Here is a 17,616-nt window from a genome sequence, read left to right as displayed (position 1 = left end):
AGCTCCAGGGTCCCAGGTTCGATTCCTGGTTTGGGTCACTGTCTGTGCGGAGTCTGCATGTTCTCCCTGTGTCTGCGTGGGTTTCCTCCGGGTGCTCCGGTTTCCTCTCACAGTCCAAAGATGTGCAGGTTACGTGGATTGGCCATGCTAAATTGCCCTTAGTGTCCAAAATTGTCCTTAGTGTTGGGTGGGGTTATGGGGGTAGGGTGGAGGTGTGTGCTTGGGTAGGGTGCTCTTTCAAAGAACCGGTGCAAACTCGATGGGCCGAATGGCCTCCTTCTGCACTGTAAATTCTATGATATACATAAACACGTGCTTTGATTGTGCATGATAATAAGAGTCTCACTAATCTCTCCCTCCCTGTGGCTAATGGTGGTGGTTATTTGACATTTGTTATGGACCAGGGTTTAGAAAACCAAAGTATATCATGGAGTTCACCTGACCTACAACTGTTTATAGAATTTGGCTAGGATGAGCACAAGAGCCTGCCTTTCAAGTGTTATTCAACTGAGGTCTTAGACATTTTTAATCAAAAAAACAAACTTTATGCCACAAATTTAGTTAACATTTGTATAAACACACACATGCAAGAATTTTTATCAACTACAAACATAAATACCCACACAGCTACAGTAATCTATTTATAACCCTTAATGAATGTCCCTTAACTGTTCCAATTTAATAACAAGATCCACGTAAAAAAACAGATCCCTCTTTTCAAAGGTGTGGCCCAGTACACGGCACTCTTACTGGTATATGACTTGGTGTTGATGCTCTTGTTTTCTTTCCCAACAGCAGGTTTGAATTCCTTCCAGATAACAATTATTTCTTTTGAGTTATCAAGCAGTCTGGAAACACCTTTTAAAATAAAGATTGAGAAACCTTTCTTTCAACCTGTGCAGTCCAAACTCAAAGCAGAAGTAAAAGTCAAAAGCGAAAGTACACGCACAGAGCTACAACCCAGCTCCACCCACACAATGGCATCACTGAAGACATGTGATGAAACAAAAACATTTCTTAAAGGGACAATTAAAGGGAAAATCCATACCACCTGTGCTTTGCGATGTAATTCTTGATGGCTAGATGTTTACTGCTTAGAGCCATTCCACATATTCAGCCAGTAGTGTAACACAGGCTCCAGTATCAAGTCTGATGTCGGTTTTAAAGCCTGTAATCTCTAAATCTTTTTGTTCTTGATCCTTTATTATTCCCAGGAAATCTGTATTCTTATTTCTTTCCTTATTCCTAATTTCCTGAATTGTCAGCGTTTCATAAATGTTTTCTTGCTTTCTTTCTAAACCCCACACAGACAGTCACTGAAGGCTGGAATTGAACCCGGGTCCCTGGTGCGGTGAAGTAGTAGTGCTAACCACTGCGCAACCATGCCGCCCATTGCTCCAATGACCAGACCCATCTCGAGCCTCGGTGTTTCAATGGATTAGGGTTTGATTTTCCTCCCTAAGTTCAGCCTGCTGAGTGTATTGAATTGCTTACTATGTAGTTAGGTAGTCTGTAAAAAATCTGACATGGACTCCGACGACAATGTGGTGGCGAATAAGTTCATCTTTCAATTCACCATAACTGCAGCAACTGACTAGTATGTACAGGTCTGTAAGGAGAAACTCAATGGATTTCCTGAGCAATTAGGGGGGTGGATGCTTCTATTCTCAGATGTAGGAATGGTGGCCTTTTATGACCAAACATTTGCCGCAAAACGGCCGCCGATCCTCTGTTTGGCTGGGGTCCAGCAGGAAGGCAGAGGTAGAGCTCCCAGCTCTAGCTGCCGATATTGGCTGGAGAATTGCCGGATCCGTGGCCACGCATGTGCACGGTGGCGGCCTGCAGCGGCCACGCCATGCAACATGGTGCCAACTTGGCGTGGGTCCGGCCTGCAAAATAGTGACTCGCCTTTGGCCGGCTCGTGAGCCCTGGATCACCCACCAACAGTGCCCCCAGCCCCTGCCAAAGTCTCCTATATCCGCGGATCAGCTCTCCCCCTACTGTGGCAGTGCTGGACTGAGTTCACAGCCGCCATGCCGCGTTCCCGACAGGTAAGACCATGAGAGACCCACGCCATCGGGAACTCAGCTGATTGGAGGGCAGAGCATTGGGGGGTGGGACAACATCCTGAGGCCATCAATATGATGTGTGGCATACTAGAGTATGTCGCTTTGGAGGGGGCAGAGCATTGTGAAAGTAGCGGCGCCCCGATTTAGTTGGAAATGGGGATTCTCTGGCCGATCGCCGAACGCAATTTCGGCGTTGGTGACCGGAGAATCCCGCCCCGGATCTCTGATTGAATCACGCTTGCTCGATTGCAATTTTGTTTCAGGCTGAAGAATATATTGTACACTTTCATGATAGTTTAAAAATCTGTAGATGTTTCTTCCACCCTATGTTCAGGAGGATATCATTAGAAACAGGTCCCACTACTTAGAGCAATGAACTAACCAGGTGCTTCTGCTCTTTGACATGCAAACCCAATGCTACTTAATATCTCCGGACACTTTGCAATTGAAAACCTCTATTGGGAAGGTTTGCCTCTACTTTGAGTGACTTTGGTCTAACCCAGGCAGGTTTCTTAGAAACGGCTTTATTTGCACAATATATATATATATTTAATAAGCTTCTAGGTAAGTGCCTCTCTCTTGGGTACAAGCTCAAAGGCAACATAATTGCTGCCCCCTTTCCTGTTGAAGCTCTTGTGTCGACAGGTCACCTACTCCTCTGCCTTCCCAGTGAGGATGCAGTAACACTGTAACAAATCCAGCATTTTGGCCTCTGGAGCATGACTTTGCAATTGAAAACATTGTCACAAATCCAATTTTGGGCCCTGGCCCTTGAAGGAGCGACAGTGCACTTGCAGCCCAACGACAGATCTTTGAAGAGTAATGAATGAATTCATACACAAGATTTATGCGATCCAAATTTGGAATCCTGGCATTGCGTCAGTTGCTTAGCTATGTGTGAAGTCTGCCTAAAGTCTTCTGGCTCACAGAGAGGATGCATGTGCCCCATTTCTGCGACAAAGCCTCCTGGGCTGTGGAGGAAGCAGCCAGCAGTGCTTTCTGTCCCCAGAAAGTGTTTTTATGTCTCTTTAGCACTACTTGAGGCAGTACTACATAATCAAATTTCTAGCCTGTGAAAAAATCTTGACAAGAGAGTTTTTTAGTGCATCAAACAAGCAATTCAAACATTCCAGGGTCACCTAAAGTGGCACACGGCCACACAAATCAACAAGGTTCCATATTCATTCCATGTGTGTTGTTCCTCGTGTCTTAATAAAGCTCGCAGTCTCAAATGTGGAGAAGATGCTTTATTGTGAGTTCGTTCATTCTTCAGAGCTCTACGTACGGCTACCTTCAGTGCTATCCTAGCTGCTGTGTGTCCAGCTATTAGCTCTGCCTGCTGTGTAGTGTTTTTCACTTCCTGTCCTGATCTATTTATATGGCTCTCCCGTGCTCCCTCTAGTGGTCGCTCAGTTGTGTTGCATCTGGTTAACTTGTGATCACCACATCCCCCTTTTTCTCTTAACATATTTTCTGAACATCGTTAAAGAAAATTGTACATCCTGTCCCAGTGTATTTATAGCTCTCCCGCTCGTGTTTGCTCTGTTGTTTTGTATCTAGTCAATCTACGATCACCACATCCCCCTTTTTCTCATTACATAGTTTCTGTACATCATTAAAGAAAATTATACAAAACAGTAACTTATGATATGCGTATCTATACAAGTGATGATGCTATTGCCTTAGTTAACAAAGCCAATGTATTTATATGTCCAATCTTAATAAAAACATTTATGAGTCCAAACTTGATGAATTTGTTCAGAGCTTTTTTTCTTTTTGTTGTTGATGACGTGGTGATATTGATATTGCAAGTCCGCTGTGAATGTTGTTGGTGTTCCTTGTTATCTTAAGTACCCAATGCATCATCCCGAGGTGTCTGCATGGTCACATCACTGATGTTGACTGGCATGGACTTTTTTTTCTGTGCTTGTGGTGTTGATTTATTGTCTCATCCGCCTTGGATGCTGGTGTGCTTGCTCGTTCTGGAGCAGACGTGTGTTTATGCGATTCGTCGTCATCCCATGACATGTTTGTAGTCTTGTCATCGTTTTGCCATGCGCTGTGGCATTGTCCGTCATGTGCCAAGTAGTGCCATTGTGTACAAGTCGTTGTTTCATTGCTGTTGTTTCTGTCGTTCTTGTTTTTGTTGTTTTCGTTGCCGTACTTGTCGCTGTTTTTGTCGTTTCCGTCTTTGGTGTTGGCACGGTCGTTGTTCCTGACTTTGTTGTTCTCGTTGCCGGTCTTGGTGCTGTTTTTGTCGTTTCTGTCTTTGGTGTTGTCGCTATCTTTGTTCCTGACTTTGTTGTGTTTGTTGCCATTCTTGTTGTTTCTGTCCCTGTCGTTGTCGCTATCTTTGTGCCTGACGTTGTTGTTTGTCTTGTTGCGCTTCATGTTGCTTTTATTCTTGCTGTTGTCGTTCTCGTTTCTGCTGTGCTTCTTGCTATTGTTGTTTGTCTTGTCGCGCTTCATGTTGCTTTTCTTCTTGCTGTTGTCGTTCTCGTTTCTGCTGTGCTTCTTGCTATTGTTGTTGGTCTTGTCGCGCTTCATGTTGTTTTTGTTCTTGCTGTGTTTCTTTTGACTTTTGTTTTTCTTGTTATACTCTATGAGTGTCCCGAGTGGATAATTTGAGTCATTGAGCATTCCGTCTCGCGAGTGGTGCGAATGATCTGATGTTGCATCGGTGCAGGTGACATCAATCAGTTGTGGAGAATTGGATTCCGCATCTTTGCTTTCTTGGTGCTCGTCTTCTCGCGAGTGGTGCGAATGATCTGATGTTGCATCGGTGCAGGTGACATCAATCAGTTGTGGAGAATTGGATTCCGCATCTTTGCTTTCTTGGTGCTCGTCTTCCGGAGTCAAAGTCTTCTTGATTACATTTGACGCGGTGTCTGTGGACTCTCGGCGCTCCTCTTCTGGAGTCCAAATCTGCATGATTTCAGTTGACGTGGTTTCTCTAGACTCTTGGTGCTCCGCTTCTGGAGTTTAAATCTTCATGATTTCTGTTGATGTTATCTCACTGGACTCCAGGTGCTCCTCTTCTGGAGTCAAAATTTGCATGGTTTCTTTTTGTTTGATGTCTCTGGACTCCAGGTGCTCCTCTTCTGGAGTCAGAATCTGCATGGTTTCTTTCGGCATTGTCTCTGTGGACTCCAGGTGCTCCTCTTCTGGAGTCAAAATCTGCATGTTTTCTTTCGGCGTTGTCTCTCTGGGCTCCAGGTGCTCCTCTTCTGGAGTCAAAATCTGCATGTTTTCTTTCGGCATCGTCTCTCTGGACTGTTGGGTGGCCCGACTCTGTGCTTCTGTACAGACAAGCTGAGAACTGTCAGTCTCACTGTGATCCTGTACGTCGAGTGCGAGCACCTTGTCACTGTTTTCGCTCTGTGCTTCGGTACAGACAAGCTGAGAACTGTCAGTCTCACTGTGATCCTGTACGTCGAGTGCGAGCACCTTGTCACTGTTTTCGCTCTGTGCTTCGGTACAGACAAGCTGAGAACTGTCAGTCTCACTGTGATCCTGTACGTTGAGTGTGATCACCTTGTCACTGTCTTCGCATGCAGTGGGCAGAGGTGCATTGTCTTCTTCATAGTCTTTGTCTTCATAGTCCGCTCTTTCTTCTTGTTCCTGTGAGCGTGTTGGACTTTCATAGTCTGCTCTTTCTTCTTGTTCCTGTGAGCGTGTTGGACTTTCATAGTCTGCTTTTTCTTCTTGTTCCTGTGAGCGTGTTGGACTTTCATAGTCCGCTCTTTCTTCTTGTTCCTGTGAGCTTGGTAGACTTTCATAGTCTGCTTGCGGTTGCTCAGGTACAGCGGGTTTACCTTCATGGTCTTGTTCATGCTTGGTGTCCGCCCGGGAGTGTTTGCTTGCATCCCTGTTGGCGTCTTTCATCACTCGCACTGTGGAGCCTGTCATCGCTCGCTCCGTGGAGTCTTCCTGTGCTCTCTGTGTGGCGTCGTCTTCGTCTTGGGTATTGCTGTCATCCAATGTATCGACGAGCTGCCATGGCACCATGGTGTTGGATTCATCCACCATGAGTAGATTCGTGTTGAGCTTTGCAACGGTGTCGCTGATGCTGTGATCAGCATGTCCAAATAACTCCTCCATGTCTGAGTAGTATTCTTTGAAAGCCATTTCATCTTGGTTGGCTTCTTCTACCACGAGTTGGTTCGTGTTGAACTTTGCGACCGTGTCGCCGATGCTGTGATTAGCATATCCGACTGACTCAGCTATGTCTGAGTAGTATTCTTCGAAAACCAAAGCATTTTGGTTGGATTCATCTACCACGAGTTGGTTCGTGTTGTACTTTGCGACCGTGTCGCTGATGCTGTGATAAGCATATCCGACTGACTCAGCTATGTCTGAGTAGTATTCTTCGAAAACCAAAGCATTTTGGTTGGATTCATCTACCACGAGTTGGTTCGTGTTATACTTTGCGACCGTGTCGCTGATGCTGTGATAAGCATATCCGACTGACCCAGTCAGGTCTGAGAGGTAATCGTCGAAAAACAAATCATCTTTTGTTGTTTCGGAATTCTTTTTGTTCGCTTCACTGTGTGTGGTGAAGGCAGCTTTTTCCAAGGTTTTGTGCAAGTTGTTTTTCACTGTTGGTTTAAGTTCAGGCGTTTTTCTGTGTTCTGAGGCAAGAAAATTTGGTTTTACCACTTTAAGTGTCTTGTTTTCAATTTTCGGGCATTTCCCTTTTAAGTGGGCGTGGTCAGGATTCTCAGACGTCATGACGTCACGCGTAGGAACGACTTGCACATGCGCAAATCGGCTTTCTTTCCTTGTGCGGTTCGGTGTCCATTGCGCATGCGCGGCTTGCGCATGCGCATGACGGTCCGCGACGAAGACTTTTTTTGACTGCGCATGCGCGGCTTGCGCATGCGCATAACGATCGGCGCCGCGATCTTTTGTAAACTGCGCATGCGCGACTTCCGGTTCCGGCGCATGCGCAGACGCGATTTGTAGTTCTTTGCTTACCATAGACTGCAAAATGTGCTCCGACGCCATTTTATCGCGGATTTCAGCGTTTTTTCTTTCTAAAAGTTGTAAGTTACCTTTTCTTTCCGATCTGGACTGGATTTCAGCGTTTTGGCTTTGTGAAAAATTCATGTTATTTCTTCTTTTTGATCTGTACTGTGCATTCGCGATTTCCTGATCTTTTTGTGATTTTTTAAGTCTTGCATCACTCAGTCTCTGTGCAGGTTGGACTATGAGCATGCCTTGCTGTTCAAATTTCTCACAGTACTCTTCAAATTTGTTTAGTAACGTTTGTAAGCTGTTCCTGTCTTCACCTTTTGAGTATTTAAATCCATTATACACTTTCCTATTGACAGGCCCTTCGATGAGAATTGCTATTTTAATTTTGTCTGAGGCTTCTGCTACATCATTAGCTATGAGATAAAAATCGAACATTTGTTTAAACCTTTTCCAGACATTTCTTACATTACCAGTCGTGTCCAGCTGAGGTGGGTATCCATGCCACATCCTCGAATTAGCGATGTCTTCCCCAGTCAAATGTCCAGTAGGAGATTTCCATGCCATTTTGTGCTTTCTGTATCTGCAGCTGAGTTGTCCTGTCGTAAGCGTCTGAAATCACTGCTGGTACCATGTGTTGTTCCTCGTGTCTTAATAAAGCTCGCAGTCTCAAATGTGGAGAAGATGCTTTATTGTGAGTTCGTTCATTCTTCAGAGCTCTACGTACGGCTACCTTCAGTGCTATCCTAGCTGCTGTGTGTCCAGCTATTAGCTCTGCCTGCTGTGTAGTGTTTTTCACTTCCTGTCCTGATCTATTTATATGGCTCTCCCGTGCTCCCTCTAGTGGTCGCTCAGTTGTGTTGCATCTGGTTAACTTGTGATCACCACACCATGGTCTGTGGTGATTTATTTGATCTCAATCATAGACATTTCTGGCACACGGGGAGGCCATTCAGCTACTGTGTCTGTGCCAGTGTAAAGAGCTATTTAGCCTAATCTTATTTTCCAGTGCTTACTTTTATGAAATTTTGAGTGCTATTTGCATATGACGAGAGCATCTACCTCTACCAGCGTTTCAGTCAGTGAGTTCCGGGCACCCCACCCCACTACACTCTGAATGAAAAGGTTTTCTCCTCAACTCCAACGATGTGCAGGTTAGGTGGATTGGCCATGCTAAATTGCCCCTTAGTATCCAAAAGTTAGGTGGAGATATGGGGATAGGGCGGGAGCAGGGCCCGGATGGAGTGCTCTTTCAGAGGATTGGTATGAACTTGATGGGCCAAATGGCCTCCTTCTGCACTGTAAGCATTGTATGATTCTACGAACTCCCCCATAATCCTTCTACCAATTACTCCAAATACATAGATATTGACCTCTCTGGTAATGCAAATAGATCTTTCCTATCCTGTATATGGGTCCATCGTACACAATATATTTTTAAATTCATTTATAGGGTGTGGGCATCACTGGCTAGGCCAACAATAATTGCCCATCCTTAACTATCCTTGAGAAGGTGGGAGTGAGCTGCTTCTTGAATGGCGGCAGCCCATGTGGTGTAGTCCACCCAAACAGCTGTTAGGGAGGGAGTTCCAGGATTTTGACCCAGCGACAGTGAAGACATGGTGATGTATTTCCAAGTCAGAATGGTGAGTGACTTGGAGGGGAATTTCCAGGTAGTGGTGTTTCAATGTGCCTGCTGCCTTTGTCCTTCTAGATAGTAATAGTAGTGGGTTTGGAAGGCGCTGCCTAAAGAACCTTGATGAGTTCAGCTTCCTCTGTTCCAAAGCAAACAATCCTAATCTATTCCAACCGTAGCTCATGGTTAAAACTTCTCAGTCATGGCAATCTCCTTGTAAATCTCCATGATATCCTCTCTAGTACGATCACATTAATCCAGGAATGTGGTAACCATAACCGTGCCCACTACTCTAGTTGTGGCCTAACTAGTGCTTTTATTTGGTTCTAGTATAATGGCCCAGCAATTGGAAAATATCCTGTATATTCTTAGTCATTTACCTGTTCTTGCACCTTCTGGAATCTATGAACATTCACTCTGAGGTCTCTCTGCTCATCTACACTTTTTTATAGAACAGTACAGCACAGAACATGCCCTTCGGCCCTCGATGTTGTGCCGAGCAACGATCACCCTACTTAAACCCACGTAACCCGTATACCCGTAACCCAACAATCCCCCCATTAACCTTACACTACGGGCAATTTAGCATGGCCAATCCACCTAACCCGCACATCTTTGGACTGTGGGAGGAAACCGGAGCACCCGGAGGAAACCCACGCACACACGGGGAGGACGTGCAGACTCCACACAGACAGTGACCCAGCCGGGAATCGAACTTGGGACCCTGGAGCTGTGAAGCATTGATGCTAACCACCATGCTACCGTGAGGCCCCTCAATGATCTCATGATCCTACCATTTATTGTGCATTCACTTGCCTTGTTGCCCTTCTCAAATATATTACTTCAAACTTCTCTGGATTGAATTCCATTTGCCACTTTTCTGCCCACTTGACCAGTCCATTGATAGCTTCCTGCAGTGCACAGCTTTCTTTCTCATGCTTAACCACACAGTCAATTTTTGTGTCTTAATCATGACCCCTATGTTTAAGTCAAAATCATTGATATGAACCACAAAAAGCAAGGCTGCTAATTCTGAGCCCTACAGAGCCTTGCTGGAAATGTCCTTCCAAATGCATCCAAAGATGATTGCCATTTGTTTTCTGCCATTGGGCCAACTTTAGATCAAACTCCTGTCATGAGAATGTCGCTTTAAGAAATGTTTGGCTGCTCATATTACTGCAGTGATGTCAGAGTGTGGGTGGAGCTGGGCTGTCCTGTCAGCTTTTTACTTTTGTTTTGAGCAGGCTGCAGGGTGTGTTTCAGTTTTGTTTTCAGATCTGGATAGCTGCAGTCACAGCCAAAAGGTGTATGAGTTTCTCTCTGTAATCTAAAGACTGTCTCTTGATCATTTGGTGAATTCAGAATTATAAATGTTCTGTGTAATGATTTTAACCTAATGTGCTACTGTTGAAAGGTGTTTCTTCTGTTTTCTGGATGTTGTTTGGGAGATTATTGAGCATTACTTAGTGTTGTATTCTTTGGGGGTTGTATTTGATTTACTGGTTGCTAAGATGTTCAGTGTTTGTTTTAAAAAAGTTAACTTGAGTTCATAGAATAAACATTGTTTTGCTTTAAAAACTACTTTTCCATTTCTGCTGTACCACACCTGTAGAGTGGGCCGTGTGCTCCCCATACCACAATCTATTAAAAGTTGTGGGCCAGGTGAACTCCATGACACACTTTGGGGTTCTCTAAACCCTGGCCCATAACACTCCAACATGGAGGCATACACTATTTTCGAAATGGGAAAAGGCTTAAGAAATCAGAAACACAAAGGAACTTTGGATTCCTAGTTCAAGATTTCCCTAAGGTTAACGTGCAGGTTCAGTCGGCAGTTAGGAAGGCAAATGCAATGTAAGCATTCATGTCGAAGAACAAGAACAGGGATGTACTTCTGAGGCTGTATAAGGCTCTGGTCAGACTCCATTTGAAGTATTGTGTGTAGTTCTGGGCCCCGTATCTAAGGAAGGATGTTTTGGCCTTGGAAAGGATCCAGTGGGGGTTCACAAGAATGATCCCTGGAATGAAGAGCTTGTTAGATGAGGAGTGGTTGAGGACTCTGGGTCTGTACTCGTTAGAAGGATGAGGAGGGATCCAATTGAAACTTACAGGGTACTGAGAGGCCTAGATGCAGAGAGGATGTTTCCACTAGTAGGAAAAACTGGAACCCGAGGCCACAGCTTCAGACTGAAGAGACAATCCTTTAAACAGATATGAGGAGGAATTTCTTCAGCAGTAGGGTGGTGAATCTGTGGAACTCATGGCCACCGAAGGCTGTGGAGGCCAAGTTATTGAGTGTCTTTAAGACAGAGGTAGATAGGTTCTTAATTAATAGGGGGTTCGGGGTTATGGGAAGAAGGCAGGAGAAGGCAGGAGGATGGGGATGAGAAACATCTCAGCTGTGATTAAATGACGGAGCAGACTCGATGGGCTGAATGGCCTAATTCTGCTCAAATGTTTTATGGTCATGTCACTTTCCCTTGGATCCCATGGGCTTTTACTTTACTGACCAGTCCACCATGTAGAGCCTTGTCAAAAACTTGCGAAAATCCATGGAGACTACATTAAATCTGTCATCCTCATCGACTCTCTTTTGATTTATTTAATTGTGCCTTTCTAAATGAAGATTAGCCCGTAACCCTTGCAGACTAGCTGTCTCCGTCGGATTGCACTCTCACCAGACTAATCTTCGCTGTGATTCCTAAGCCCCTGTCTTGCCCAATCTTCCTCTCTCAGGCTGGGGGGGCGGTTAGTCCAGGAGGGAGGCAGGGGTTCAATCAGTGAGGGAGGGAGGCTTCTCAGTCCAGGGGGAGGGGTGAGTCCAGGACTGGGTCAGTTCAGGAGGAGGTGGGGGGTGATAGGTCCATCAGGCCACATCGGGGGGGGGGGGGGGGGGGGGGGGGGGGAGTTCGGAGGAGTAATCAGAGGGGTTTGGATCGGCCCTGGTCAGGTCGGGGGGGGGGGGGGGGGTCAGTCAGGTTGGGGGAAAAGGGGGAGGGGTCAGGCTGGAGGCGGGGGTGATGTGGTGGTCCGCTGGGGGGCTTGTGTTTGTGTGCGGTAATCTGTGCGAGGCTAGGTCTTGGTTTTTTGAATAGCTATTGTGGAGTGAGATGGATTTCTTTCCTCTAACTCTTTTCAGAGTAACTATCAGGTAAAACTGGCAGAACCATCTAAAGTTAAGTATCAAAGTCACTTTGTTGGATGGTTGTCAGCCACAATTGTTCATAGGCAGTTAGCACTTCTGGACAGTTGCCGGGTAAATCCTTATATGGGAACTTCCGAACGGGATTCCCAGTGCATCATAAGGGTATCCCTTAAATGCGGTGCTGGGGAACCCAGAAGTAATGAGCCATTAAGACTTTCTCTCAGCTGTAATAGTTTCTTTATCTTTTTACTACCCTCTCCTTTTTAAAAAAAAACTCCCCCTCCAATTTGTCAGAAAACCCTTTGACCAACAATGTGGAGCTACCATTCCTGCCCTTCATCATTTGTATTTCAGTCATAGCTATAATGTAATATTTCCAAGTCTTTATCTGCATGCTCAGCTTATCTGCCTTACTCACTCAACACCTTACATTGAAGCACTGGCAAACTCCTTTATTATCTGTTACTCCCTCTGCCTTCAAAACTTGCGAGTTGGTGCAGGACGGTGGTCTGCACATTCCTGGGGAATTGGCACCAGTTCTGAGGGAAGGATGCGGGGGGAGTCCTGTACAAGGTGGATAGATTAAACTTCCACAGTGCAGAGAACCATATCATTCCAGGAATATTTGCGAGTGTCATTGGGGAGGGTTTAATCAAGCTCAGCAGGGGAAGGAGCCCCTGAGAGTAGATTCAGAAGGGACATAAGCAAAGCTATCAAAGGCAGAAAGTTAGTAGGCTTCTTTACCAGAACATTCTGTAACCAACACCATCCCAACAATTGCTACCTTAATTGCTACCTTTGAGGTGCTGCTGATTAATTTCTTTCCTAGCTCCATAAAATATTTCCGTTGGACCTCATCCTTCTTTCTAGCTATATCCTTCTTGTAGATGTAGGCTACTGCCTCTGGCTGTTGACCCCCCCCCCCCCTCCCCCCACCGAGAATGATTTACCAGGTGCTTAGTGACATCATTAACCCTAGAGGCAACACCCCATCTTGAAAGTACAGTGATGGCCACAAAAATGCTGGCTATCAGTCCCCCCCCCCCCCCCCCCCCCCAGCGTGTTTCCTAGCAGTGGAGGCAGATCACTATTGACCGCTGATGTCTGTGGAATTTTGTGTGGCTCATCTGTACCCCTACCATGAGGGAACCCGCCATGGAGGGTCACCTTCGGCGAGAGTGGAAAATCCCACTGGCGGGAAGGACCGAAATATCCCATCCACTGCCTGCTCCCCTAATGATTGAATCCTTAAATCTTTTTTTTTTTAAATAGTTTTTATTGGAATTTTTTACAGAAAATATAAAATATAACAACAAACAATGAAATGCAACAAAATTACCCATAAAAACTATAACACCCCCCAAACCGTAACAACGCATGTATCCCCTCCCTCCCACCCCCCCAACCCCAATGAACAACAAGAGAACTTAAAAATAAATTTAAATTAAATAAACAGACATCGTCCTCCCCCACCCTCCCCCCCCCCTGGGTTGCTGCTGCTATTGTCCCCAGTACCCTATCGTTGAGCCAGAAAGTCGAGGAAAGGTTGCCACCGCCTAAAGAACCCTTGTGTCGATCCTCTCAGGGCGAATTTGACCTTCTCTAGCTTAATAAAACCCGCCATGTCATTGATCCAGGTCTCCACGCTTGGGGGCCTCGCATCCTTCCATTGTAGCAAGATCCTTCGCCGGGCTACTAGGGACGCAAAGGCCAGCACACCGGCCTCTTTCGCCTCCTGCACTCCTGGCTCCACCCCGACCCCAAAAATCGTGAGTCCCCAGCCTGGCTTGACCCTGGATCCCACCACCCTTGACACCGTCCTCGCCACCCCCTTCCAGAATTCCTCCAGTGCCGGGCATGCCCAGAACATATGGGCATGGTTCGCTGGACTCCCCGAGCACCTGACACACCTGTCTTCACCCCCAAAGAACCTACTCATCCTCGTCCCAGTCATGTGGGCCCGGTGCAGCACCTTGAATTGGATGAGGCTAAGCCGCGCACATGAGGAGGAAGAATTAACCCTCTCCAGGGCATCAGCCCATGTCCCATCTTCGATCTGTTCCCCCAGTTCCCCAAATCCTCCAATCGTTATTGCTTTGCTGACCTTCCTCCTCCATCTCTGTAAAGCTGAGTCATCCAAGGTACCATGGACTTGGCTCTAATTGTATCCCCAGAGGATACAATTCTCTTCAGCGATCAGAACTGAACACCAAGAGCAAGGTGCACTCGGGGAACTCTTGCATTTTATAAATGCTATCCATGTAGCTTTTAGTCTACTGGATGCACTGCTGCTGCTCACATGCTGAAACCCAGAGCTCATAAACTCTTTCATCTGATGATACTTCCTGCACTTGTGGTTGTTCAGGTCAGGAAATGCATCCTAGAGTTCCCACGTGTTACAGGTGTTCTACCATGTCTCCATTTAGTAGTATACTTTCTGCAACTTACCAGAAATACAGTTAAGATTTTTTTCTCGATCTGGTAAAAAAAAGACACTTGCCAGCTATTCACCAAACTCCTTCCCTTGAGCTAACGTCACTTTGACAATTTTTACCCCAACCCAGATGCTCATAATTCCTTGCTTCTTTACCGATTTTTGTTTATAGATTCTTTTTAGCTTTAAGGCTTTTTTATTGTTTCGCTAACACAAAAGCACAATTTCAAGTTCATTCCAATTAACAAAAATAGTGAGCTAGTGAATGGAGAATTGAGCCCGAATTCCCATCAATGATGGTTATTACTGACCTGGTCTGGGTATCATGTGACCCAGCTGTGATGCCCCACAGTTAACTCACCAACTTTCACTAACTAGGCAGAATCATCACAAATAGTCACTTGAGCAAGATCCTGGAGGGCTGTCCGTTCATATAGAACTGTATTCAAGTACAAATCAGCGCTTTGAAAAGACTGCAACAATGGGGGAAAACAAGCCAAATACCTTTTACAGTAGCAACTATAAGATTCATGCTCCTCTTAGCCATTATGTTCTGTGAAAATTGTTCACCCCTCAGGGAATTTGTTAGATTGCGTCAAAAATGAATGCTCTGTAACAATGTCTCAATTTGTTTTCTTATTCAAATTTCAGTAGGACTCACATAGCATCTCAGATAAAAGGGTGCAAGTGCAGAGCTGGCAAATCACAGAAATATTATTTAAATGTTTCAACCTTTGAGGACAATAGGAGTTTTTTTGATTTGTATATAAAGGTCGAACGTCACAAATTTTATTACTCGCCTGAAACACGCAAAAACATTTTGTTACGTCGTGAAGACAAGCAAAAAGGTGATTCTCCCAGTTTGCTCTATAAAGAATTGCTATGTGCATGACATCCAATCAGAACAATTAGAAACCAAATTTGATATTTGGTTATTTTGGCTTGAAATGTAAGAAACCACCTGTGGGATGAGCAATTTAAATGTGACATAATGGATAGGACACATTTGAGTTTGACAGTCACATCTAATGCTTTAGAGAACTGATTAATATTTGTGACGTCCGTGATCATAAAGCCAGAGGAATTTCATCCTGCCAAACCATGTTATTATGCACAGTTCCGAGTGACCATGAATCATAGCACAATCAAGTTAGCTGAAACTCTGAACTCTGGAACACTCCTTTGAAATTAAATGTTAAACTCATATTTACATTTTGTATCGGAACGTCTATAATTAAACGGCGAAATGCTAATGTCAAATAAGCACATTTGTACATTAAACATATGCAAAATTGTCAGAAAATATATGCATCACAAAGGATACACAAATTTGGGATTTCACATAGACAGCTCTTAAGAGAAAATGTGGATACAAAGTCGTTTCATAAGTGGAAGTACAGTGCTCAGGGGCACTGCCATAGTACCAGGCCGGCAGTGCCAAGGTGCCTGGGTGGCAGGTTGGCACTGCCAGCAGTCAGGTCCGGGGACCTTGCCCAAAAGAGCGGGGATGAGAGCGGACTTGTAGCAGGGCCCCAGAAAAGGTTGGGGTTGGGAGGAGGGGTCCTGAATGCTGGGGGGTGGAGCTGAATGGGGGAGGGTGAAGAGAACGGGGCAGCCTTCCAAAATGGGGCCCCCATCTGCAAGGAGCTACTCCTGCTGGTGAAATCAGCTCGCCAGTGCAGGCCGGCTACAAAGTGTGGCCTCAGCAGGGACAAGCTCCCCGAGGCCCAAAAAACGGGCAAAGTGCTGGTGAATAACGGGGTTAATCGCACCGCTGCAGCCACTGAGAAACACTCCGCCAAAAAGCAGACTTCACTTTTTACTGCTGAATCACGCCCTAAGTTTGCCTCCTGTCTTTCTGCTATCAGTGCGCTCATTCCCATCCTCATGATGGAGTCTGCATTGAGGGCTTTTGAACTTGGACCACTGTGCTGGGGTGGCGGGGGGAGGCAGAAACAGCAGGTGGGGTGGGGGTGGGGTTTTGGCAGGGCTGCTGTGAAGATTAAAGTGACAAAGGCTTCACATGTATCAGGTGTGAGATATTTTAATGGTGAACATTTTAATATTTCAGATAGATTCCTATCCCCCCTAGCTACGGATAGTGACCTCACCAGTGACCACTCAGTGCTCCTCACTCTTCTTGATCTTGTGTGTTCTAGTGCTATATCTAGGTGTGTCCCCGGGATGAACATTAGAGGTTGAGGCAGCCTGCTGCTTCCACACTCTGTGGCCTTTAGCAGTCGTTCTCTGGAGGGCCTTGAGCTGGGGGGCCTGGCCAATGTACCGGTGTTACAGGTGTGCCATGCCACCCTGTCCTGCTCACTCCCCTTGAAAACCTCGTGTCAGGAGGGGGGATTTAGTAGAACTGGAGATCACCTTAGTCTCCTTGGTGGCAAGCCCCAGGATGGGCTCCAGGGCTTCCTCCATCCTGAAGGTGCTCGTGGTGCCTTGGGTGACTGCATGGGATGGAGGGGCAGATGGAGTAAGCTCCAGAGGCCTCTCAGTCATCTGGTACTGCCAGTCCTGGAGGCTCCCCTTTGTTTGCACCATGGTGTTGACGCTCTCAGTGATGCTCCTCAGAGACTGGGCCACGCTCTGGAGCGCTTGGCAATGTCAAACTGCATCTAGGACATGTCCCTCAGTGACTGGGGCATGATGCCGAGGCCCTCAGACATGGTCATCACAGACTGAGCCATGCCTTGGACGCCACCACTCAGGGCATTGACGTTGTTCTCCAGGTTTCCCGCTGCGGGCGTCATCCTAGCAGTGTTGGCCTGGGTGCCACGCATTGTCTGCACCCGAAGGCTTTGGGACTCCTCCACTCGGCTTTGTAGTCACTGGAATGTCACTAACATCCCTTCTTGAATGTCACGGCTGTGTCCTATCATCTGCATCAGCTCTGGAAGAACCTTGTCCATAGTCTTGACATCTGACTGGGACCCAGATGAGTCCTGGGATCCAGCAGATCTCCTACTGCTGTCTCCTTTGGATGTTCCTATCTCCCTCCACCTGATGTGATCCTCAAGCTTGCTCTTCCATTTAATATGACCTCATGGCCTCACCTCCACCTTCTTGCCTGTTCCCCATATCTCTTTACTCCCCAGATAGTTCTAAAATCTGTCTTTCGCAGCTTTGAATCTATTTAATAACTCAGCCTCCATTGCTCTCTGGGGTAAAGAATTCCAAAAAGCAGCAAAGGTGCCTGAGAAAGAAATTAATAATTTTATCTGCAAGTGAGAAGATCTGTCACTGACGGGTATTATAAAATGTTTTTATATTTTTGGCTAATATGATAAATAGTTAAAAGTAAAACCAACTGTTAACCAGTTCAAGAAGCAAAAAATATTCTCCTCTGTGG

Source organism: Scyliorhinus canicula, chromosome 10 (genome assembly GCF_902713615.1).
Source record: "Scyliorhinus canicula chromosome 10, sScyCan1.1, whole genome shotgun sequence".
Lineage (NCBI taxonomy): Eukaryota > Metazoa > Chordata > Chondrichthyes > Carcharhiniformes > Scyliorhinidae > Scyliorhinus > Scyliorhinus canicula.
The sequence above is the reverse complement of the archived record's forward strand: the minus strand, read 5'-3'. Positions refer to the sequence as shown.